Source organism: Bidens hawaiensis, unplaced genomic scaffold, assembly GCF_021521415.1.
Source record: "Bidens hawaiensis isolate Kalapana, Puna unplaced genomic scaffold, B.hawaiensis_p1.1 tig00067199_1, whole genome shotgun sequence".
NCBI lineage: Eukaryota > Viridiplantae > Streptophyta > Magnoliopsida > Asterales > Asteraceae > Bidens > Bidens hawaiensis.
In genome coordinates, this window is record NW_027501908.1 from 4,391 (window position 1) to 29,382 (window position 24,992).

At 38.8% G+C, this 24,992-nt stretch overlaps 1 pseudogene; it reads left to right on the forward strand.

Moving 5' to 3' along the window:
* Window positions 1-21,036: 21,036 nt before the first annotated feature.
* On the forward strand, window positions 21,037-23,478 carry LOC143604879 (pentatricopeptide repeat-containing protein At3g22150, chloroplastic pseudogene; annotated as a pseudogene).
* Window positions 23,479-24,992: the final 1,514 nt, after the last annotated feature.

Genomic DNA, 24,992 nt, shown 5'->3' on the forward strand with positions numbered 1-24,992 from the left:
AGGCAAGTTAGGAAAGGCATATCCAGTTTGTGAAGGTTGTGGAGGAATAGGCCATGTGGTGGTCACTTGTGGAGTAGTGATGGAAGACGAAGAAGAGGAAGAAGAAGCGGTGAATTTTGTTCAAGGTGAGAGGCGATACAACAATGGGAATATGAATTCGAACACCTATCACCCAGGCCTCCAAAACCACCCCAACTTCAGTTATGGAAACCCGAACACACAACAAAACCCGAATTTTCAAGGTAATTCCCAAAAGGTAGGTTATCAGTCAAATCAGCGGCAGTATGGGAATGAGAGGGGTAATGGTCAGAGCGGGTACAATCAAAAGGAGCCGGGGGGTTATAATAAGGTTTATCAAAAGAATTATCAGCAGGGTCAGCAAAGTCAAGGGGCGACTCAAGGTCAAGGAAGTTCTTCGGGTAATAAGGAAGAGTCGATTAAAGATGTGATGGCCTTCTGAAGCAGATGAAGACTGATCAAGAGGCTCAAAATAAAAGTGTGAATCAAAGGTTAGAGCTCCAAGAGAAAGCCAATGCTGCAAGGGATAAACAGGTGAGCCAGCTTGCTGAGGAAGTGGCGAGTTTGAAAAGAAATCCATCCAATTTGCCGAGTGATACCTTGAAGAACCCGAGCCATCAGCGTGGTAGCTCTTCGAATGGTAAGAATGCCCATGTCAACCAGGTAAGTACCCTTAGGAGCAGTAAGATATATAATAATGGGGTAACTCCACCACCGTTTGTTGAAGGTGTGGTGGAGGACTTGGGGGAAAATAGGAAAAGTGACGATGAGGTTAAAATTGAACCAAAAACTAAATTAAATCAAAAAAATAAAAATAAAATTGAAACTTAAACTAAAACAGGAACACCAACCGCCAAGGAGACGGACTCAACAAGTAAAACCGTTCCGTTCCCTCGGGCATTGGTGAACCCCAAGACCTCATCGGCACTTAGAAAGAGGGGCCCACAGCAGGAGGAAATGTGGGAAATATTTAAACAAGTAAAAATTAATTTACCCCTCATAGATGCAATTAAACAAGTCCCTACATATGCTAAATATTTAAAAGACTTGTGCACTCAAAAACGAACTCACTAGTTGCCTAAACAAGTTGACTTAACTGCAAATGTGATTTCGGTTTTGACAGGTATCCTCCCACCCAAGCTACAAGATCCGGGAACGCCAATTATACCCATTCAAATGGGCGATTTTAAAATGACTAGGGCGTTGTTAGATCTTGGGACTGGGGTGAGTATTCTCCCGGGAAGCTTGTATGACCAGTACGACTTTGGTCCACTTAGAAAAGCTGACACCACCGTGGTGTTGGCCGATTTGACACTCAAGCTTCCTAGGGGAATCGTGACCAATGTGATTGTGATGATAGAAGATTTCTATTACCCAGTCGACCTCCTGGTTCTAGACTACTTAACAGTTGACCCGAAACGGCAACCGAACGAGATTCTCGGTCGGCCTTTTTTGGCCACCGCGAATGCTTTAATAAACTGTAGAACCAGGCTAGCGGACATGGCTTTTGGTAATAATAATCTTCGGCTTAATGTGTTTTCAAACGTGTCTAACCCTCCGGTGAGTGACGAATGCTTCGCGGTTGAAGTCATTGACGAGTTGAACCCTCACGAAAATGAGGATAATGCCACAGAGGAATGTGTTATTTGTTGCAGGAAAATAGTTGAGCATGTCTTACAGTTGCAAGAAGAAGAGAAAGAAGTGGAGCTGTATGCTGCAAGTATTGGGAAACCGCCATGGTCTCAGCAAGTAGAGCGGTTGCCCGATACGATCGATTCAAAGTTGAAACCGTCATTGGAGAGTCCGCTGGCTGTTGAATTGAAGGAGCTCCCGAAACACCTGAAATATGTGTTCTTTGGGGAAAGAGAGAGTTTACCGGCCATCATCGCTGCAAATTTGGAAGACGAGCAAGAGAAGGCGTTGGTGGAAGTCTTGAGAGAGCATTAGGTGACAATTGGTTGGACGTTAATAGATTTGAGAGGGATCAGCCCATCCATTGTCATGCATAAGATCATCACCGATCCCGAGGCAAAACCCGCTCATGATGCACAAAGAAGGTTGAATCCAAACATATGGGAGGTGGTGAAGAAGGAGGTTTTGAAGTGGTTGGACGCGGGCATCATTTTTCCGATCTCAGACAGTACGTGGGTAAGTCCAACACAAACGGTTCCGAAGAAGGCGGGTATTCAGATAACCCGTAATGAGAGAGGTGAGGAATCACCACCCGACCGGTAACCGGGTGGCGGATTTGTGTTGATTACAGGAAATTGAATGCGGCAACATCTAAGGACCATTTTCCCTTGCCGTTCATTGACCAGATCATCAAGAAACTTGTAGGTCAGAAGTTCTATTGTTTTCTAGATGGCTATTCGGGGTACAACCAGATTGCTATTCACCCCGATGACCAACATAAGACCACATTCACATGTCCATACGTCGCATTTAGGCGAATGCCTTTTGGTTTGTGTAATGCCCCGACCACCTTTCAAAAGTGCATGATGAGTATCTTTTCAGATATGGTCGGGGATTCACTTGAAATTTTTATGGACGATTTTTCTATTTTTGGTTCATCTTTTGAAAAATGCTTAAATGAATTAAGTAAAGTTTTAAAAAGATGTGTGGAAACGAATTTGGTCTTAAGTTGGGAAAAGAGCCACTTTATGGTTCAAGAGGGGACGGTTTTGGGACATGTCATCTCAAGTAGGGGGATTGAGGTTGACCGGGCGAAAATACAAGTCTATCTAATTTACCACTGCCTACTAATATAAAAGGGATAAGGGCATTTTTGGGTCATGCCGGTTTCTACCGACGGTTCATTAACAATTTTAGTGTCATATCTAAACCTGATGTGCTAAAAGTAATTATAAATTTATTAACTAAAATTACGCTAATCTAGACACTAAGTAATTATTCTAGACTCTTAACTTACTAAAACTACTAACCGGCAAGTGAACCGATCGACTCTAGTACAGCTAAGTAAGTCCGGATATCGAACCCACGAGACTCTTTAAATTACGTAAACTAGCTAAATTAAACTCAACTACAGACGCGTCTATTTATTTACTATTATTGGGGGGGGGGTTTACTTAAAACTAAGATTAACCTAATATTAAAACTAATTAATAAAACTAAAGACAACTTAACTTAGGACTTAATTCAAATGATGACAAACAACCACCTAGGCTAGAATCCCTAATGCATCAATTATCAAATAGTAGGAAAATGCTAAGTAATGGAACCGGGATCTTAAGATAGTTACTTAAAGAAAACCCGAACAGGACCCCTGACCCTTATCAAGAAGACACCTATGTATCTCTATTAAGTTCTTAAAAACACCAGTTTAATTAACTCGCTTACGGTCGCTAATTATTTTATGACAAGTACCTCTATAAGAAATCCTACCTTACAGCGCGGAAATCAAAGGTAGTTTAAAGTATTCACTCGACTAGATAAACAAGGCTGAAAAATCAAACCTAGACGGACTCCTTACGAAGAACTAAATCTAGCAATATTAAACAACCAAGACTTATCATATAATCTATCACCTCTCATCTATTTAGATTAGCAGCACACTTAGGTCTATTTGATTTATTAATATTGTTCCTATGGCTTTATTGCAAATCAACCATAAACTAGTCAAAAACACAAAGTAGATGATCTAACAGAATCCTATCATATGACAGACAATCACCAAAGAAACTGTGAAACAATAAAACTCGTCAAACAATCCTAAGCACATATATGCATCAAAAGAATAACAATAAACCTTTTACTTAATCATGAACCATAACAAAAACAAAATCCAAACTAAAATCCAACGTCAACAAAAGTTCATCATAACCTATGCAGTTTAGGGTTTAGCCAACAACCATACTCAAGAACAAAAGAAAATAAATAGGTTCAAATAATGAGTTCATAACGAAAATAATAAATTCAAACCGAATAGTAATAATATTTGGATGAGTAGGTGCTGAACCCTAACGCTCTCCGCTCAAACCACGGCTTTCTTTCTCTTTTTCCTCGTTTCTTTGGCTTCAAACTCCCTTGGATCTCTGCTATCTAAGCCTTGCGGCTCCTTCTCTTATTCGTGATCTAGATGCCCCATTTATAATGAATTACTTTAGATCTTTTATTATGCCCAGCCCATTATTTTCAATCTATGTACCTGCATTGAATTTTATAAATCAAACTATAATAAGTTACTTTAAATATTCATATAATAATCTGTTTATAACTTATGTCATACATTTGTTATTTTGCTTTTTTAATTAATGTAAATTATTAATTTTAACTTATCATGTGTATTCTAGAAAAAATAACAAGAACAACAACAATATTTTAGAGTATTGATATTTATATGATAACGAATACACCATAAGTTTAGTATAAAATGCATCGATCATAGACGTCATCACTCGGCGCTCTCAAGATCAGCAAAAATATATTCTATTTTAGCTCATTGTCTTTTGAAACATTTAAACTTAAAATATGAATCAGTATGAGTAATTATTATATAAATATAAAAAAAACAAACTCAAAACAACTCAAGAGTTAAGGAAATATTTATAATATATATATATATATATATATATATATATATATATATATTAGTCCACATCAAAACCGTTGTGTAATTTGTTGTTAAAAGACGTGCCATTTGTTTTCTACGAAAAGTGTCTTAATGCATTTAATGTACTAAAAAACAAATTGGTTGAAGCCCGGATTTTGTTGTCACCCGATTGGTCACTTCCATTTGAAATTATGTGTGACGCAAGTGACTACGCGGTCGGGGCCGTGTTGGGTCAACGGGTGGATAAGAAGCCCGTTGCCATATACTACGCGAGTAAAACCCTTTCCGAAGCTCAAATTAATTACACCACTACGGAAATGAATTTCTCGTGGTAGTATATGCACTTGATAAGTTTCGATCTTACATTTGGGGGAGCAAAGTTATTGTTTTTACAGATCACAGCGCAGTCAAGTACATGATGGAGAAGAAGGATGCGAAGCCGCGCTTGATCAGGTGGATTCTACTGCTCCAAGAGTTTGATGTGGAGATCAGCGACAAGAAAGGAAGCGAAAATGTGGTGGCGGATCATTTGTCGAGACTTGTGGGACAAGAAGAAGATGAGAAAGACGAGAGGGCCATCAGTGAGTCTTTCCCGGATGAGCAATTGTTTTCTGTTTCAACGCTGACATTATTAATTTTCTTGTTTCAAATACAATTTCGGAGTTTTGGCCAAAGAAGAGGAAGCAGCACTTCCTCTCGTAAGTGAAGCACTATGCATGGGAAGATCCGGATTTATTCAGAGTTGGAGCAGATCAAGTAATGAGGCGTTGCATACCGGAAGAAGAGATTCTAAGTGTTTTGTATCATGCCCATTCATCACCTTGTGGAGGCCATTTCAGCGGCCAGAAGACGGCACATCGAGTGCTGGCATGTGGATTCTATTGGCCTACCATCTTTAAGGATGCAGCAGCGTTTGTGAATAATTGTGTTAGATGCCAACAGATGGGGGGTATTTCAAAGAGGGACGAGATGCCCATGCAACCAATCCTCATTGTCGACATCTTTGATGTTTGGGGGATTGATTTCATGGGCCCGTTCCCTAATTCATGTGGTAATCTATATATCTTGGTGGCGGTCGATTATGTGTCTAAATGGGTAGAAGCAATCGCCACCAAGACGAATGGCCATACCGTTGTTTGTAAGTTTGTCCAGTCTAATATTTTTTCACGTTTTGGTTTTCCCCGCATTATCATTAGCCATGGAGGCTCACATTTTAAAAACTTTAATTTTGGCAAACTGCTTAACGGTTTGGCATAAACCACCGTATTGCCACTCCATATCACCCTCAAACGAGTGGGCAAGTAGAGGTTTCCAATAGGCAAATTAAAGAGATTTTACAAAAGACGGTAAGGCCCGATCGGAAGGATTGGTCAAATAAACTAAATGATGCTTTATGGGCTTACCGTACCGCTTATAAAACGCTTATTGGAACCACCCCTTATCAGTTGGTTTACGAAAAAGGGTGTCATTTACTTGTTGAGCTAGCCCATCGTGCTCTATGGGCGGTTAAGAATATTAACCTAGATTATGAGTGTGCAGGTAAACAAAGAAAGTTGAACATGCGAGTTAGAAGAATTGAGAGATGAAGCCTATGAATGTGCGTCCGCATATAAAGACAAGATGAAAAGAGTCCACGATGCTAAGCTTAGAAGAAGGAAGTTCGAGGAGGGCCAACGAGTGTGGTTGTACAACTCGAGATTGAAACTTTTCTTGGGCAAATTGAAGAGCAAGTGGACGGGACCTTATCAAGTCAAGAGGGTTGGAAAGCATGGAGAGGTTGTGATCGAAGACTTTGATGATCATCTAAGGCAAGTGGTGAATGGCCATCGGTTGAAGCCGTATTTAGAGGATGCGGATTTGAACAAGGAGATACATGAGTCGGAGGTTTGCTTCTTGGCGGACGAGCCGACTTATTCGGTCGATTGAGGAACCAAGGAATTTTGAGCTGTAGACATTCAATTCAGCGCTAACCGGGAGGCAACCGGCATTTGTAAGTTGTAGATTTTGTATAATGAGTCTAGCTAGCTAATAGTTTTCCACAAATCGTGTAGTGTAGAGCAATGATCAAGTGTGGGGAAGCGACACGATGATCAGCATTGGAGAGGAATTGGAAAGCACGTACGTCGCTATAGGGAGCCCCAGGTACATAGGTGATGGGTATTTGGCGACCTAAGTTGGTGACGGGGGAAAGCAGCTTAAAAGATACTTAAAAGACTGAGATTTTAAAAACGTAAAAACTATATTTTTCTGTGAAAATACAACTTTGCGTATCGCGAAGTTGCTGGGCGTGCATCTTCGCATATCGGGAAGATGCCGGAAGTCAAACGGTCAGTCAAAGTCAACGGTCAAAGGTCAATGGTCAAACTTGCATCTTCGCGATACGCAAAGATACAAGGCCTGCATCTTCGCGATACGCGAAGATGCACGGATCTGACGAAAAAAATTATAAAAATCTGTCTTCCTATCACTTTCACCATATTTTCCTTATATTTAACCCTACCCATACACACAAAATCCGGCAACCACCACCCCTGTCACCATCGTCGCCGGCCGCCACCGTCGTTACCATCACTATCATTGTTTATTTTCATCATCTCTGTCAAGTCCGATTGAAAGGAATGTGTTTAATTTCATATGCAGTTGGTTTGTTTCGGGTTTGATTCGGTAATCTCAGATTGTTTATGGGTATGGAATGCATGTTAGTGGATATATGTTTGGTCGGGATTGATGGGTTATGTTGATTTAGTGGGTATTTGATGTCGGGTTTTCCGGGTTGGGTTTACCGGATTATTGAAGTTTTGGCTGGATTTTGGAACTTGTTGTGAGGTTTTCGAAGAATGGTTGTGTGTTCAACAGGTCTTTGGTCCCCGGAATAATTTTCCGGCGAGTTGTCAAGTCGATGTTTTGAAAAAGTTTGACAAATGTGTATGATTTTGGGTCGGTATTTTGATAGATGTCGGTGATGTTGTGTGTTTTTGAATGATGGAAATTTTTCCGGCAAAGGGGTCGTAAAAAGTTTTTAAAAAGTAACAAGTATGTGTCAGTTTGTGAAAAAGAGAAAGTTTATAAAGTGTTTGGTGTTGGTACGAGTTTTGGACAACGAGTGGGGTATGCTTACACGTTTTGCTTTGCACGTGCGGTTTGAGGAGTAGTGTTTGTTTTGCGTTTTTGATAAAAAAAATTTTAATTAATGAAATTGTATTTATTGGGGACAATTGCGACCGAAATGCTATACGATTGTCGCCCGTAGTGGTTTCGACATGTTCTTATTTTGGTATATTTATTTGCAGATGTCGAGGAAGAGGTCAAAGCAACAACAGACTTTTGATTACGCCTCGCAGCAGCATAGGCGTGTAGAGATTCGATATGCAGTTAACGAGATTGAGGTTTTCGAGGCTGCTGTAGAGGAGATTACAGGGGGAGATGAACAGGATCACATCATATTATGATTTCCCCCACCACTCCGGAATACGAGATGTTTCAGCAGATTCGTGGCTTGCAGTTACTACGCCATCAGACGTTTGATTGGGAGGTGTTAGAATCCATTGGGCAAGTTCGGCGAGTTAATGAGTATCTACCGGGACGATAGGCCGATATATTGAGTTTTAATGAGAAGCATCTGTGGAGTTGGTCTACGAGTTTTATTCCACTTTTCGACATAATCCAGGTGATTTTAATGAGCCTTATGCAGTGAGCTTTTCGTTGGGGAGAGAGTTGTTCCAGTTCACGGTACCCCGTTTCGCTGTGGTAGCGGATTTGTGTGGGGAACATGAGGTTTTGGGTCCCGGGTTTCAGGAGAGTATTCGGGGGTTTACCACGGGTTCTACTGCGTCTCGGCCGCATTGGATTTCGACTACCGATCTGGCTGAGTTCTGGAGTACTATAGCAGATGGTGCTCATTCGAGCACTGTTGTCGCTTCAGCCATTCGGAATCCACTCCACAGGTATATTCATAAGGTGATCGCCTCTACTTTTGTGGGCCGAAAGTCGGGACGAAATAAGGTTAATAATATAGACTTGATGTGTTTGATGGCTACTGTTGGGGGCATAAATGTTAATCGGGCCACTTTGTTGTTGAGTTCAATAGCGAGAGGAGGTCGTAGGGCAAGCGGGGCTACGACTCTGTTGGCATTGGGTCCTATGATAATGAGGATTGCTAATTCGTTGGGGGGTGTTTGGACGATATCCGGTTGAGTATTTCGAGGAGGGACCGGATACAGAGGTTGTGAGACTAGATGATGCCCAAAAGGCGGGCATACTTACTTATGGAGGATTGCTAATTCGTTGGGGGGTGTTTGGACGATATCCGGTTGAGTATTTCGAGGAGGGACCGGATACAGAGGTTGTGACACTAGATGATGCCCAAAAGGCGGGCATACTTACTTATGGAGATCCACCGCAGATGGCGGATGTGAGAGCAGAGGGCAATTCACGGAGGCAGCGTGGGGAGAGGCCACCTGCCCGACCACGTCAGAGGAGACAGCCGAGTCCACTTGTAGGTCCTCTAAATGGATCTCAAGACTTGACTCGGATCAATACGTGTTGTTGGTTGGCGGAAATCACCAACGACACTCGGATCTCGGATCTTAGTTTGTTTATGTAAAAAAGAGAAAAAGGAGAAGTGGAGAGAGAACTTCTTTTTATTTCCAAGAGTTGTGGAGAAATGGGTCAAGTGTCCTTTTTATAGGGCCCCATCTCTCCAAAGTTTTACATCATAAACCTACAAAATAAACATACAGAGTACGTAATACACTGACTAAAAGCAAACTAGAACGACATATACAATCCTAAAAACAATATATAATATTGGCCCTACAATCTCCCTCTAGGATTGAGTATGTCGTGGAACCTTCGTCAAGTTCTTTGCTTCGTATTTATTTCTTGAAACTTAGTACTTGTCTTGATCCAGGATCTTGAACCAGATTGGATCTCGGACAATTCTTTATTTTCCAGTCTTGTAGACTTGAACTTCAATCTTATTTTCTAGGAATGATCGGCATCAGCAAATTTTAGAAACATCAGGTGCGAGAGACTCGACATCTAATTTCCTTTTGTTGACTTTCTTGAGCCGACTGGTTTCTTTCCTTGTCTTCAAAAACAATCAGTTCATCTTTAGGTTCAATCACCAACTTTCACGTTCTCTTTTCTTTTAAGGCGTTTCAGCATCTGCAACTCCGAGCAGACTTGATCTTGATCAACCTGTCCATGTACACCTTCACAAAACTTAAAACGAATAAGATACGTTCACAGACCCTCTCGAGGGTCAAGAAGAAATCGTTCATAGGCCCTCCCAATTTCAGTCCCTCAACTTGTAAATCATTTGTTTAAGTCCCAGATTTCCAACGAACTTTGCATGAACGACTTTGACAACAAAACACATGATTTTGAATGAAACAAAGTTTAACTAAATATGTACGAACATAATAAAAATTTAAAATCTTTTTGGAATTTTCATATATATTAAAAATAACGAAAATATATGCATAATATTTTGAAGTTGAAACTAAAATGAAACAAAATCAAAATAAACAAAATTAATATTATATATCAATAATATTTACAGAATTTTCTAACAATTTTAATATTTTTGTGAGAAAGATCACAACATGGAATCATATTGATTTGCAAAGCCCTAGATAGCGTTTCCATTTTGATATTATTATGTCACAATTTCATCACCGACTGTAGATATCGTCCATTTATTTAACCTGACAAGTGTTTTGATGCCAAAGTGATACGTTTAAAGTACAATTAGGCACGGTGCTTATGTGGTCCCACTTAATCAGACATGTTACTAATTCCATCATTCTCGGGCTTACTTTGTGTTGACATATCACCTCAACTTGACTTAAACCTTTCTTATTTGATCACAGTACTCTTATTAACATACTTGACACTTTATGCTTTATTTTTGCACATTTGACTCAATCTAGAAAGATTAAAAGAAAGCAGAAGATTCAGAGCCTTAACAATCAGGTCTTGTATGACTACAAATAGAGAAAGTCCAAGGCTTGAATCAAAATAAATGAAGAAATAAAACAGAAGTTAAAATCCTAAGATAGACTATTTTTCGACTCTTTTTCTTGATTTTTCTTTTGTTTTTCTGTTTTTCTTTTTCTTTTCTTGACTCTTTTGTTTTTCTTTTTCTTGCCTTTCTATGAGGCTTTTCTTGACTCAAATAAAGATTAAAAATTGACACTTATTTCATAAGACAACTATGATCAGGTAAAGAGAGGCTTGAGTATGACATGTATAATTACATTTCTGCCTTCATAAATATGACTTCACGGAATCATGCAACCGCTTCATAATCGTATATCCACTAGTACCGGCAGGAATTTAGGTTTATATCACCCGACACTTACTTATTTGTCAAGCCTACCTACACATCTGTGAGTGATTTTGTAGACTTTTGATCTACTCTTTTCATGCGCTAGGATCATTGCATATCAATGTACTATCATTTTCCAATGGTCGGATCAATTTCTCAAAATTTGAAAATTTTAATTATCGGACTCCTTCTAAGCAGGAGCTCCCTCTAAACGGGACAATTTGAAATTTTTCTTTAATAGGAGTAAAATCTTTTGTTAAGTCAAATGACTTGTTTTAGTTTTTCTTGAAAGCAAACTGAAAATCTTTTTAGTGAGTTAAACTTAACTCAATTTTCTCCCTCTAAAATTGTGATATATTTGAAAAATATTTACAATGTTATATACAAAAAGATAGATAATTTGTTTTAATCAAAATTGATCATGCCGAGCGATTCGACCAGAAATTCAAATCAGGCATGATCGATGGCTTTAGTGAAAAGGTCAGCAAAGTTGTTGTCAGATGGACTATCTTAAGCAAGCATTATCACATTGCATGACAAAGTTGAAGAGATTCAAAACGAGATCCAACAGCTGATGCTGGATCCATCACTTGAGAGAAGCAGTTGGACAAGGTTGGTTTGAGAAACGCTCGAAAAGTTGTTGTTGAACCATTTAAACAAGGCTTCCCTTCCATGAAGTTTGTCCTCCCATGTCGCTTATGAAAGACTCCAAATGGTTTAGCATCAAATAGCAAGAGTTCTTCTCCCATCATATGCCGGGTGCTATCACTATCTAAGTACCCAATACTATTGATAGTCCTCCTTAATTGACCCTGCATTCACTAAACGTTCAAATAGACATGGGTTCCCAGGATACTTTTGTCCCTGGAAGATCAACCGTAAATCGACCAAACTTGATTTTATTTCCTGAAAACCATTTATTTCTTGGTGGAGCCTCACTTGATGAAGAACAGTCCTTAGGAATCCAAGCAAAACTTGTTCCTTAGTTTTGTCAATTTTGGACTTTTCTTTTCTTGATTTTGAAACTATTTTTGGTGAATCCTCAGACTTTACAGTCTTAGGATCGTTTTTTATTTTATCCTTCTTGGTTTTCCAACAAGGTTTCTTTTTGTGTTTTACTTTATTTACTTTGGATCTCACATCCATTTCACTGGGTTCACTATCAGCTTGATCAGTCCTTGAATCAGGGCTACTAAAAGCTCCTTTTGGGGACTGACTAAGCCGCCTTTGAATATCAAGTTGTTGCTTGAACCAGTGCTTGCAATGTCTTGCAAGGTGAGAAGAGTGACCACACACAAAACAACACTTTCTCCTGGGAGTGCCATAGAACTCATCTGAACTATAATGTGGTTGGTGTGGTGGAAAAGTTGATCCTTGGAAAGGAACATGATTAAAAAACGCATTTGTATAATATGGATCAACAAAATTTTGTTGATAATGACCATAGTAGTTGTTGTCACAGAAGTTGTATGGCTGAGGATTTCTAAATTGATTGGTTGTTTGAGAAAATGATCGTTTATTTGGTGAAACATATTTACAAGAAGTACTTGTCTTTTCATTTTCAAAAACTTTGCTTTTACTTGAATTATCCTCAGTCTCACAACTTGATGATGAACAACTTGTATGTTCACCTCAACAGCCCTACTTTCGTTAACACATTTTTCAACAAAAGTTTCATCATAAACGGTTTCATAATCTAAGTCAGAAGAAGAACATTCATTTTCATTGCAAACGTTTGTATAGCTATAATCACTTGAATTTTCACAAAATACATAATTTGACCCTGACTTTAAACTTCCCAACATGGATTCACAAACTTTATTACAAACTGGATTGTTAATAGTTTTGGTTAGATCCACACATGATTTAAAACGTGGTTCTAACTTTCTTTTTAGTTTACAACCCAGGTTAACCGTCCCACATTCACCACCATTTACATCACCAGCTACTACACAAGACACATTGATGTCAGATTTATCAGATGATGGGACTGGAGCAGCAGTTTGAGAGGCAGCAAGAACAAATTTCACAAGCATTGGTATTCTACCAACCCCGTATTCCATTTGTTCCTCTGGAAAAGTATTATAGCTAAAGTGGGGCAAGCTGGTGTAGTTATCATTGAATGGTGGTGGTACGGCAGTGTAATCATACCCCAGCCCCGCTTTAACTTTAGTACTTCTATGGGCTCCAATAAGATCATCTAATTTCTCAGACGATGCTTCAAATCTTTCAACTTGTTTTTCTTTTTCTTTCTTATCAGAAACTTCAACTTTTAATTTCTCAATCTCTTCTTTTAAATTATTAATTATATCTTTATAATAAATGACATTATGCTCTTCTCGAAAAATTTTAAGTTTAAGATTTGCTACATCATCGTGATGAGTTTTAATCTTTTCAACATAGATCTTGTCAGCCTTTAGATATTCAGCATTTAATTGACGAAGTTTTGCATTTTCTTTCAAAACTTCGTCCTGAAGATATCTATAATATGTAACCTTCTTTACGCAAGCTTCAGTGCACAGATTGTGATTTACCTCATCGACTGGTGATGTGTCGGGAATGATAGGACATGCATGACTACTTTTACCGGCAGCACTTGTCCAAACTTTATTACTTGACCCAACTTTATTTTATTATTTCAAAATACTTGATGGTAGAAGCCAACTCTGAGAGTGTCATGGTATACAGGTTTGTGGTTCTTTTGATGGTAACCACATTGATGTTCCATGTGTAAGGTAGTGAATTCAACAACTTTATGTTGATCTCAAACAAACCATTGATGATACCGACACTACTCATTTTGGAGACAAGTGACTCAAATCTGTTGATGAGAGAGGCAACCGATTCTCCTTTAATATGTGTAAACATGTCGAATTATCATTTTAATATATTCTTTCGGCTTTCTCCCATATCCAGATTTCCTTCAAGCTCAGGTTCGTAAGATATTTTTTTTTATAACTCGGTTAGATTTTTTTTTTGAAAGAGAAAATAAATTTAAGTTTTTTTTTGCTACAATGCCGAGTCGTTACAGTGTTTCGCATGAGTTGCTACAGTGTTTCGCATGAGTTGCTACAGTACCCGACGCGAAGCGATTGCTATAGTACCCGTGCGAAGCGAAACGATTGCTACAGTACCCCGTGCGAAGCAAAACGATTTGCTACAGTACCCGTGCGAAGCGATTGCTACAGTACCCCCGTGCGAAGCAAAGCGATTGCTACAGTACCCCATGCGAAGCGAAACGATTTGCTACAGTACCCGTGCGAAGCGATTGCTACAGTACCCATGCGATTGCTACAGTACCTCGGAAGCGACTACTACAGTACCCAATGCGAATTTTTTTTTAAATATAACACCCAAACTTCCAAAAAGTCAAAAACACTTTAGTCTAAAAATCAATAAATCGGCCTAGATCTGAGATTTTAAGCCGAATCTGAGCTCAGACACAAAAATTTAAAATACTAAAAACTTAGATTTAGTGATTCTCGTGTATTTCTAAGGTGAAAGGGACTCCAAAAGAGATAAATAACACGAAATCAACCTCAAATCCAACAAAAACTAAGATCAAAATCCACAAAGTTTGACCCGAAAACCACAAAAAGTCAAGCCGAAAACTATGATACCACTTGTAGGTCCTCTAAATGGATCTCAAGACTTGACTCGGATCAATCCGTGTTGTTGGTTAGCGGAAATCACCAACGACTCTCGGATCCTAGTTTGTTTATGTAAAAAAGAGAAAAAGGAGAAGTGGAGAGAGAACTTTTTTTTATTTCCAAGAGTTGTGAAAGAGTTGTGGAGAAATGGGTAAAGTGTCCTTTATATAGGGCCCCATTTCTCCAAAATTTTACATATAAACCTACAAAATAAACATATCGAGTACGTAATACACTGATTAAAAGCAAACTAGAACAACATATACAATCCTAAAAAAATATATAATATTGGCCCTACAACCACCGGCACAGTACCAGCACCCGCAGCCCATGACATTAGACTATATGTTTGAGCAACAATTTCAGATGCGAGATGAATTGCATGGGTATCGAGATGAGTTCAGAGAGTACAGAGATGAGTCGCGGGGCTACTTCAGGACCATGTTTGATCATTGGCATATTCCACTACCGGGTACTTTGCAGCCACCGCCGCCTGCTACTGGTGGTTTTGATATGGGTGGTACTGGGTATGATTACGGAGGAGGATATGGTGGATCTGGTAGGTATGGAGATGGTGTTGGAGGATCTGGGTATAGCGGTTATGGACAGTATGGCTCGAGTGATTTTTATGATGCAGGTGTTGGAGGATCAGGAGGAGTGGAGCTGGAGCTGGAGCTGGAGATTGATGATGAGGAGGAGGACTCTGGCCAGGAGTAGGAGTTGATGGAAGCAGCTGTCCCGATCAATGTTTTGGTCTTATTTTCTGGTTTATTTTACTATGCTTTTATTATCTTATGGGTTGCACTGATATTATTATTATTTTGCTTATGGGCGGTTTGGTTGGGACACTTGATGGGATTTATTCTTTAGGGTGGTTGCTTGTGTATATTTTGTTGTAGTTTGAACTTTGTGGGTGTAGTTCACTATAAACCCTCATGAAACCATACTCATCCACCCGGGCTACTGGGGGGTTTAAAGGGCTAGCTTGTTGCATACGCTAAATGCAATCGTGATTCCTACAAAAGTGAGTTAGGTCTTTTAACATTTTTACTCATTTAACAAATTTGGTTATAAATATGATTAATGATATTTGGTAAATTAAAATTAACGGTTTAAAAGACATATATTTTTAACATTTGTGAGAAGCGTGCTTCTACATGTTTGAGAGTTTGAAGATTTTATTTTGAGAGTTGAATAGGTAAGATTCACCGAGAGATCACCGAGGGCACGAGAGTTGCACATGAGAGTTTTGTTTTCTATAAGGTGATTTCGTTTTCATAACCTTATTTGTTTTATTAGTTTTTGTGTTAAAAGTGTAATTGTATAATTGTATAATAAATAACCACCATCACATTAGGCCCGGTTTGAAAATTGTCAAGTGAATTTTAAACCTCGTCCCTATTTTATTTGTTAAATTTTTAAACATTGAGGACAATGTTTGCCTCAAGTGTGGGGATGGGGGAGAAAGTGAAAATTTAAAAGTTTAATGTTCCTTGAATTAAGATTGTTTGCACAAAAATGGAAAATGATAGAAAAATCGGGGGTTATTTTTCAAAATTATTATATAATAAGAGATAAATAAAACGGGAACACACTTAATTTGAGATGTGCCGGTAGGCTCAGCCTTGAGAATGAAAGGATGTTTTGGTTGTTGACTTAATTGAACTTTAAATGCTTGATTTTTAGTAGGAAATGCCTTCAGGGTTTTGTTTGTTTAGCTAAACCTGTGTAAGAACTGGAATGAAAGATTGGACCATACTCAAGCCTTTTATTAGATTTGAACACCAAAAATATATTTTAATATGAATAGTCTATAGTACAATTGTTGGATAGGCTTAACATTAGAGTATGCTAGATTGCTTGTGATATAAACATAAATGAAAATACTGCTAGTTAAGTGGTTAACACTTCATAGGCGTATGGTTTTATGGCCTTAAATCCTGTATTGATGGGATGTCCCAGGGTTTGGAGACCATGGGTCGGTATGCGGTTTATCATCTGGGTATGCGTAAATCCTAAGTGGATTTATGTAATATTAAATACGCTTAAAAAGAGCAAACCCGCAGTTGAGCTGCCAATTCATAAGTCATTAAACATGATCACAAAAAGTGCTTTAAAAGTACACATTCACTACTGACTTGATCATCCACGCTGTTAGTTATGTGGGGTCCCCGTGCTCGCGTCTCATTACCATTAAGAAACGGACCACACGGGACACGTCACATGTAAGCCCTACAGATGAATTCGTTCCTACTCACGTATGGTGATGGACTTCGGGGTATTGCTTGATAACGGGGGTATGTCATGTAGTGGGGGCTATTCACTAGTTGGTTACCTAATTGCACCTTAATCGTATCTAATGGCCATTTTGGTAGGCTTTGATGCTTAAGTTTAGGGGTTGGTTTCGATAAAATATCCAAGATTGTCTTAGCTATTACATATGGGCTTAAAAGTTATACACATGTGCAAAATTTTGATCGTCTAATTTTAAGGTTTAAGTCAAGTTGGGGTGGTCTGGTTCGGTAAAACTATAATGAAGCATGGTATGGCAGCTTCAAGGCTTTAAGGTGTGGGTTCCATTTTAATCATACAAACAAATAAAAACTATCGCACCTTATTTTTCCCGGTAAGTATTGAGGTATGGGTTTAAGTGGACAACAATATCGGCAATCGCGGTTTTTGTGTTCTTTATGCTTAATTAAGATAATCTATGAAGTATTTTGAGAATGATCTCTGATTCTGATTCCATTGCAAAATCTTTTTCGGGACGAAAAAGGATAAGTGTGGGGATGTGATGGTTGGGTAAAAGTGTAAGGCCCCGATCCCGGAAACCCTACCTTGGCGTTGGATTTACTCATAAACACGGTTCTAAAATCAGAGTTAAAACTTTCTCGGAATAGTTAAAAACTTCATACATTACATTACAAAACATCGAATCTTGTCTTAACATACAAAATATCCTTTCATAAACATAACATAAGACAATCATGACACTTCTTCATAGATACCAGTCTCTTAAGCTCATGCCATGTGTCCCTCCTCAAGCCAGCTGCCTCAACCTATTTGCCTGCGTGCATACTAAAAGTCAGCTACGCTGAGTGAGTTCTAGTTAAGCAGGTAACATACATTTCATTCTCATTCTTTACATTCTTACTTCCATACATTCCTATTTTTACTCACCTTCATTATTTTATACATACATAACCTTTATACGTTTTTAAAGAGCCTTTCGCCCTATAACCTTCGCATATATTATTAGGGTATGCAACCCTTCATTCTTCGCCTATATTATTAGGGTAGGCAACCCTTTATTCTTCGCCTATATTATTAGGGTAGGCAACCCTTTATTCTTCGCCTATATTATAAGGGTAGGCAACCCTTTATTCTTCGCCTATATTATTAGGGTAGGCAACCCTATATTCTTCAACTCTACATATCATACACACCATTCATACACTACACATATCGTACATACCTTTCTTTCATTAGCTATATCTGTTCTCATATACCCCTTTCACACATACGTTTAACTCTTTCTATACTAATTAGGTATATTTATAAACATTCATACGGCATACACTTACCACTTAAGGTAAGTGTATTAACTAATCACGTTGAGTATGCACACAGCCCCAAAACATGACACAGAAATGGGGCTAGAAACTCACCTGGGTCCTGTTTCTCTTTGAGTTAAGTGTAATGCCCTTCCTTAGCTGCTGCACGGGTAACTATATAACAAGGCACGGGTATCAATTATCTATCACTTCTACTTCTTACATCTAGGTGAATGAGACCCTCAACTAACGGGGGTACGGGGGGCGCTGCCCCTGGTAGCGGGGTCTAGGGGCAGCAGCCCCTAGCAGGGTCCAAGGGGCAGAGCCCCTGGCTGGGGTTGATTTTAATAACAACTTAAACAATTTCGCATGGGAGGAATTTCGCATCAGAAAGTTAATCAGGTCACATTTTAATAACAACTTAAACAATTTCGCATGGGAGGAATTTCGCATAGAATTTCGCTTCGCATAACCTGTTTCGCTTCTCAAGGCTGAGCGAAGCAAAATACCTGTTTCGCTTCTCATGGCTGAGCGAAGCGAAATGCCTGTTTCGCTTCTCATGGCTGAGCGAAGCGAAATGCCTGTTTCGCTTCTCATGGCTGAGCGAAGCGAAATGCCTGTTTCGCTTCTCATAGCTGAGCGAAGCGAAATGACTTCCTTTCTTCGTTTTTACCATTTTAAAGCCATTTTACTTCGTGGCTCTTCCTCAGGACCTGATTTTTACTCTTTCTCAACTTTTGACACATTCTGACCCCATGCACCTGATCCTGAACCCACCTCTCATAGTCCAAACGCCACCTTTTTACCTTAAAGTGCACCTAAGATGTTATAACTTACCAAGTTTATATTTTTCTTACATTTCACAACCTGATCTACCATTATATATGTTTGCATGCCGATTCTAACCATAAAACTTAACCATTTAAACTGAAACCTACCTTTTGCTTCGGGTTCGAGTTCAGATCCGGACAATACGAGGATCTAGACGTGTTTTTGCTATTCGAAGGCACTTGAACACCAAAACCTTCCTTACTTTTGCTTGGATCCGAATCCGAAATGCTATAGAGAAAGTGTGTGTTTTCTAGTGTGTATGTGTTGTGTAAAAAAATGGTGAAAGGATGGGGGAATGGCCTTATATAGGGAGCCATGGGCCCCACCATCCACCTCCATTCCAATCTTATCCAAATACAAACACGCACACAACCAAACTAACGACACACCGATAATAATAAAACTTTCCGTTATTTATTAATTCTCAAAATACGAATGTTACAAAAAGTTAGTTATTATTATATATTAATTAGTTAATTTTAGTTAAATAAATGAACGAACATTGTTACTTCAAGCACTGTTATGTGTTTTCAGGAACTTGGATGCTATAGAGCTTATCGAGGATATTTACAGGCTTAGAACTAAGTTTAAAAGTGAAAGATTGGAAGTGCACGCATCAGGAGGCATTAAAGTGAATAAAAGGATTTTTTTGCTGAAAAATGCATCTTCGCGATAAGCGAAGATGCAGGAGGGACAACTTTGCGATACGCGAAGTTGCAGGAATCATCGCTTGACTATTTTGTCCTTTGCGATACGCGAAGAAGCAAGCCAGAACATTTTCGCGATACGCGAAGATGCCTAAAGTCGGAAAAAATTAGGGGTTGCCTTATATAAACGATTTTTTGACCCCACTCAGCATATATCGACTTCCAGAGGCAGAAGAGGTGTTCCAAGACGACTTTCAGCCATCCCGAAGCTTCCGGTTCCATCATTGATCGTATGTTCATCAAGATAAGTGTTTTAACGATTATATCGATGCTCGGCCCAAATTCACGTGTTCGTTCTAGGCTAAGGTTTTGTGTGAAAAACTGTTATGATCAGATTCTTATGCTTAATGATTATAGCTTGATTGATTTTACATGAATTTGTCTTGCTTAATTAGTTATTTGGTTGATTAAAGTTTGTGTTTGCGAGTATTGATTTGTGTAACGTTTGTTTGGTTGTTCATCAACATTTAGGGTTTAAGTTTTTGTGTCATTGAACTAAAATCATCAAAATTGAGTTAGTTGTCTTAGACATAGATTTGACAATTGTGGAGCCCGGGTTCATTTGTGTTAACAATTTAGTTAGGGTATCGTTTGTCATCATAAATCAAACCATAGGAATAACAATTATTATAACACCAAAGACGAGAGAATCTGTGATTAACGTATGGAACACATAACCCGAACCTAGAATGAATACTTTTTATTAATATTGTTTACAAATCTTTTTAAGTAATAATTAGTTTTAATTAAATCTTTTTCTAAAAATCGTTTGATATCGTCTGTCCGCTTAGATTAAATAATTAGTTATAAATTAATAAACTTGCACTTTCCTTGAGTCCCTGTGGAGACGACCTTACTTACCCGTACTAGTTATAGGTATTTAAGTCTTTAATTAATTGTTTTTGGGTAGACCGCGACAAGCTACGTCATCGTGCTCGGATGGCTAGCAAACGGTTGGAATAAGCTCGTATCGATTTAGACTGACCTTTAGTCTATGTTTTTGTGTGTTTGAACCCAATGATTATTTTGTTGACGACCTTTTTATTTTTGTTAAAGTCGAGAGTGCATAGCGGACATGTTTTATGCTTTTGAGCACTTATAACAAAAATAAGTTATTAATCTTTCTACCCGATTCGCTGCACTACTCGACCAAAGAGGAGCGGTTGAGTGGTTTCTCTTGGGCACTCGGGCCATCCGAGTAAACCACATCCCCTCCACCCGTATATTACTGCTCACGAACTCTAGATTTCTTTCCTTGTTCCATTTACCGAATCATTTGCAGCTGTGTTCCAAAACTACCCGATAAACTTTCCCGCCGTGCCACTCCATGACCATTAAACATCTGGTAGATAACAGAATCCACATACACCTTCCAATGTCATCACACCATCTCTCACTTCCAATCTCCATGAGCAACTCATCAACCCACCCTTCATTACACTTACCTCCACACACCCAATCAACCCAACACCACCCCAGACCTCGAACTATCCGGTACAGACTCAGCCAATTATGCAGAGAAGGTCAAACCCACCTTGCACGCCAACTGTTCGACGAAATTCCCAAACCAACAACCGTTGTTTGGAACGCAATAATAATCGGGTTTATCTGCAACCACATGCCCCATGAAGCTATACTACTTTACGCCCAAATGAAAGCCAACTCCTTTGTACCCGATTCGTATACTTACTCTTCGGTTCTTAAAGCCTGTGCTGAAACTTTAGATATTAACATAGGTAAAGCTGTACATTGTCATGTTTTAAGGTCTGATTTGTATCCTAGTAAGATAGTTTGTAACTCCCTCTTGAATATGTATGCTAGTTGCTTGTATGTGGGGGTTGAGAGGGTGTTTGAGTCGTTACCGAAACGGAATGTGATTTCGTGGAATATTTTGATTTCTTGGTATGTGAAATTAGGGATGTTTGAAGAGGCGGTTATATGTTTGTGAAAATGATAAAGTCTGGAATTAAGCCTACTTCTGTAAGCTTTGTTAACGTGTTTTCCTGCGGTGCGGGAATCGGTGATGCGAGAATGGCAGAGGTTGTTTATGGTTGCTTGTTAAGTTTGGTGATGAGTATTCTACTGATTTGTTTGCTACTAGCTCTGCGGATTTCGATGTTTTCGGAACTAGGGGTTGATTGAATCGTCGAGAAAGGCGTTTGATAATAGTTTAGAGAGGAATGTGGAGGTGTGGAACACAATGATTGGTGGATATGTGCATAACATTTGCCGGTTGAAGCGTTGATCTTTTTGTTCATGCGTTACACTCGTTAAACGATGCTGGTATCGATAAGGTGACTTTGATCTCGGTTTTGACAGCAGCCTCACAGTTGCAGGATCTAGACCTTGCTAACCAGATACTGCGTATGTTATAAAAAGTTCACCACTTTTACCCGTGATTGTGACAAATGCTACTTGTAGTGATGTATTCAAGGTGTAACTCTATCGAATCAAGTTTAAAACTATTCAACAGTATGGATGAAAAGACACTGTTACATGGAACACTATGATTTCATCTTTAGTGCAAAATGGTATGAACAATGAAAGCTTAATGCTTGTATGTGATATGCTAAAACTTGGGTTTGCTATCGATGATGTCACAATATCAGCACTGTTATCCGCAGCATCGAACCTCAGAAACCGAGAAATTGGAAAACAAACACATGGGTATCTCTCAGACATAATATTCAATTTAAAGGGATTGAAAGTTATCTCATTGACATGTATGCAAAGTCTGGGATGATAAAAATAGCCCAAAATATATTTAACAGAAGCTGCTTAAATGATAGAGATCAGGCCACATGGAACGCAATGATAGCTGGAAACTTTCAAAACGGGTTAATCGATCAAACTTTTAACGTTTTTAGACAAATGATCGATCACAATGTTCCACCAAACGCCGTCACTATGTCAACAATCCTTCCAGCCTGCAGTATAACAGCAAGTTCAACATTAGCTAAACAAATCCACGCGTTTACCATTAGAAACTTCTTGGACCGTAACGTTTTCGTGCATTCTGCATTAGTCGACACATATTCCAAATTGGGTATAATTTCATTAGCAGAAAACGCGTTTGCTTTTTGTTATGACAAAAACTCAGTAACATACACAAACATGATTTTAGGGTTACGCACAACACGGGATGGGTGAAAAAGCACTAGATTTGTTTAAATCAATGAGAGAAAATGGTATATGGCCCGATTCGGTAACAATAATTGCAGTTTTATGTGCTTGCAGTTATTCTGGTTTGGTGGATGAAGGTCTTAGGCTATTTGAAATCAATGGAGGTTGAGTATAATATTTTTCCTTCTGTTGAACATTATTGTTGTGTTGTGGATATGTTGGGGAGAGTTGGTAGGGTGTCGGAAGCGTATGAGTTTGTTGAAAGATTGGGGAAAATGGGAATGATTTGAGGATCTGGGGTTCAGTTTTGGGTTCTTGTAGAACGCATGGGGAGTTTCGGTTAGTGAAAGTTGTTGTGAATAAGTTGGTTGAAATGGGTTTTTGGAAAATAAGAATGCGGGTTATCATGCAATTGTTGGTCTAATATATATGCAGAGGAAGGAAATTGGGAGTTCGTTGATAGATTGAGGAAAGAAATGTATGAAAAGGGGATAGTTAAGAAACCGGGTGCAGTTGGATTGATAATGACATGAAGAAGCAATGGTAAAAGAAACCTAAATGGGCCAAGTCAAGACGAGCTTATGACTAAGGGTGTAAATGAGTCGAGCGGAGCCGAGCTTATGACTAAGGTTATGCTTTTTCTCAACTATTAGAGGTGACAATTTCATCCCATCTACTTATGACTAAGGGCATAAACTAGACTAGGCGAGCTGAGCCCCGTCTCGAATAATGTTCAAGTTTCGGCTTGTTTAACTTGCAGAGAGCTCAAGCTTGAGCCTGGCTTGTTTTGAGCTCTATTTCTCAAACTCGAGTTCGGCTTGTGAGTATTCTCTTTTTTTCAAGGTTGAGCTCAGGTTGTTTATTATTTTTTGCAACGTGCATGCGTCCGTCTTTTTTAAAATAGTCTAATGAAAAGAAATCTGCAGTGAATACAAGAGCAATTTAGGTGGTCTTGTAAGTTTTATAAAGGTTTGGATACTCTGTGTATTTAATAAATGGGAATAAAATCCACAGTAAACACGAGAGCAGAAATCATGGGACACACAACAAGAGACATAACAGGTTTTTTTTATTACTTTGATGCAGATTGAAGATGCTCCAAACAACCATTATGATGACACATGTGGGCGTTACTTTTCATGTGATTTTCGCCAACAACGCGATGACATCAGTTAATTGGTACATAAATATAAGGTAAAAGACTCCAAAGAAACCATTCATGGACCAAAACAAACATGGCAAATAGAGTTGTAGAGCTAGTATTCATCCCGCCCCCGGGATTGGTCACATCATGTCAACCATCGAGATAGCAAAACTACTTGTGAATCGAGACCAGCGCCTCTTCATAATGATCCTTGTCATCAAGCCTCGTGGCCTGGATTCGGGCCGGGCTGTCGCCCCTTACATAGATTCATTAGCTAAAAACACCATCGGTGGTCACATTATCCTTTATTCAACTCCCTCAAGATGAAACCCACCGATTCATGACCCAAATATCCTTTACTTTCTCAAGTGAATATATCAGAAGTCATTGCAAGTATGTTAGATATGCTGTTGTTGACTTAAAAAGTCAACCGGGTTATGGTCGGGTTGTTGGGTTTGTTGTTGACATGTTTGTACCTCCATCTTTGATGTGGCTAATGAGTTTAATGTTCCGACCTATATGTTTTTCACTTCTAAGCTGGTGTCTTGGTTTTATATCTTATATCCAAGCACTTTGTGATGATCTGAATGAAGACGTTATTGAGCTGAGCAACTCAGATACTGAGGTGTCAGCTCCAGCTTTTGTAAACCGGTGCCTACCAAAGTGTTTTGGAGTCCTGTCAATATCGGTGAACTGTTCGTGAACCGTTCGGCGGGAAGTTCGTTTATTTAATAACGAACGAACATGAACAATAAATTTGTGTTCGTTTAATTAAACGAACGAACATGAACACATGTTCCGTTCGTTCATTTATGTTCGTGAACGTCTGTTTATTTGTATCTGTTTATTTATGTTCGTTTATGTATTATAGAAAATAATTAAATATTATTTGGATAGGTCATCTGCTTAAAGGTTTTATATTTGTTAATTTTGTGTTCATTTAAGTCTTTTCCTTTAAGTTCATTTATGTTTGTTTGTGTTCATATATGTTCATTATGTTCGTTTATCTTTGTTCAGTTATGTTCGTTTGGATTTTAAACGAACGAACATAAATGTCCATTTTT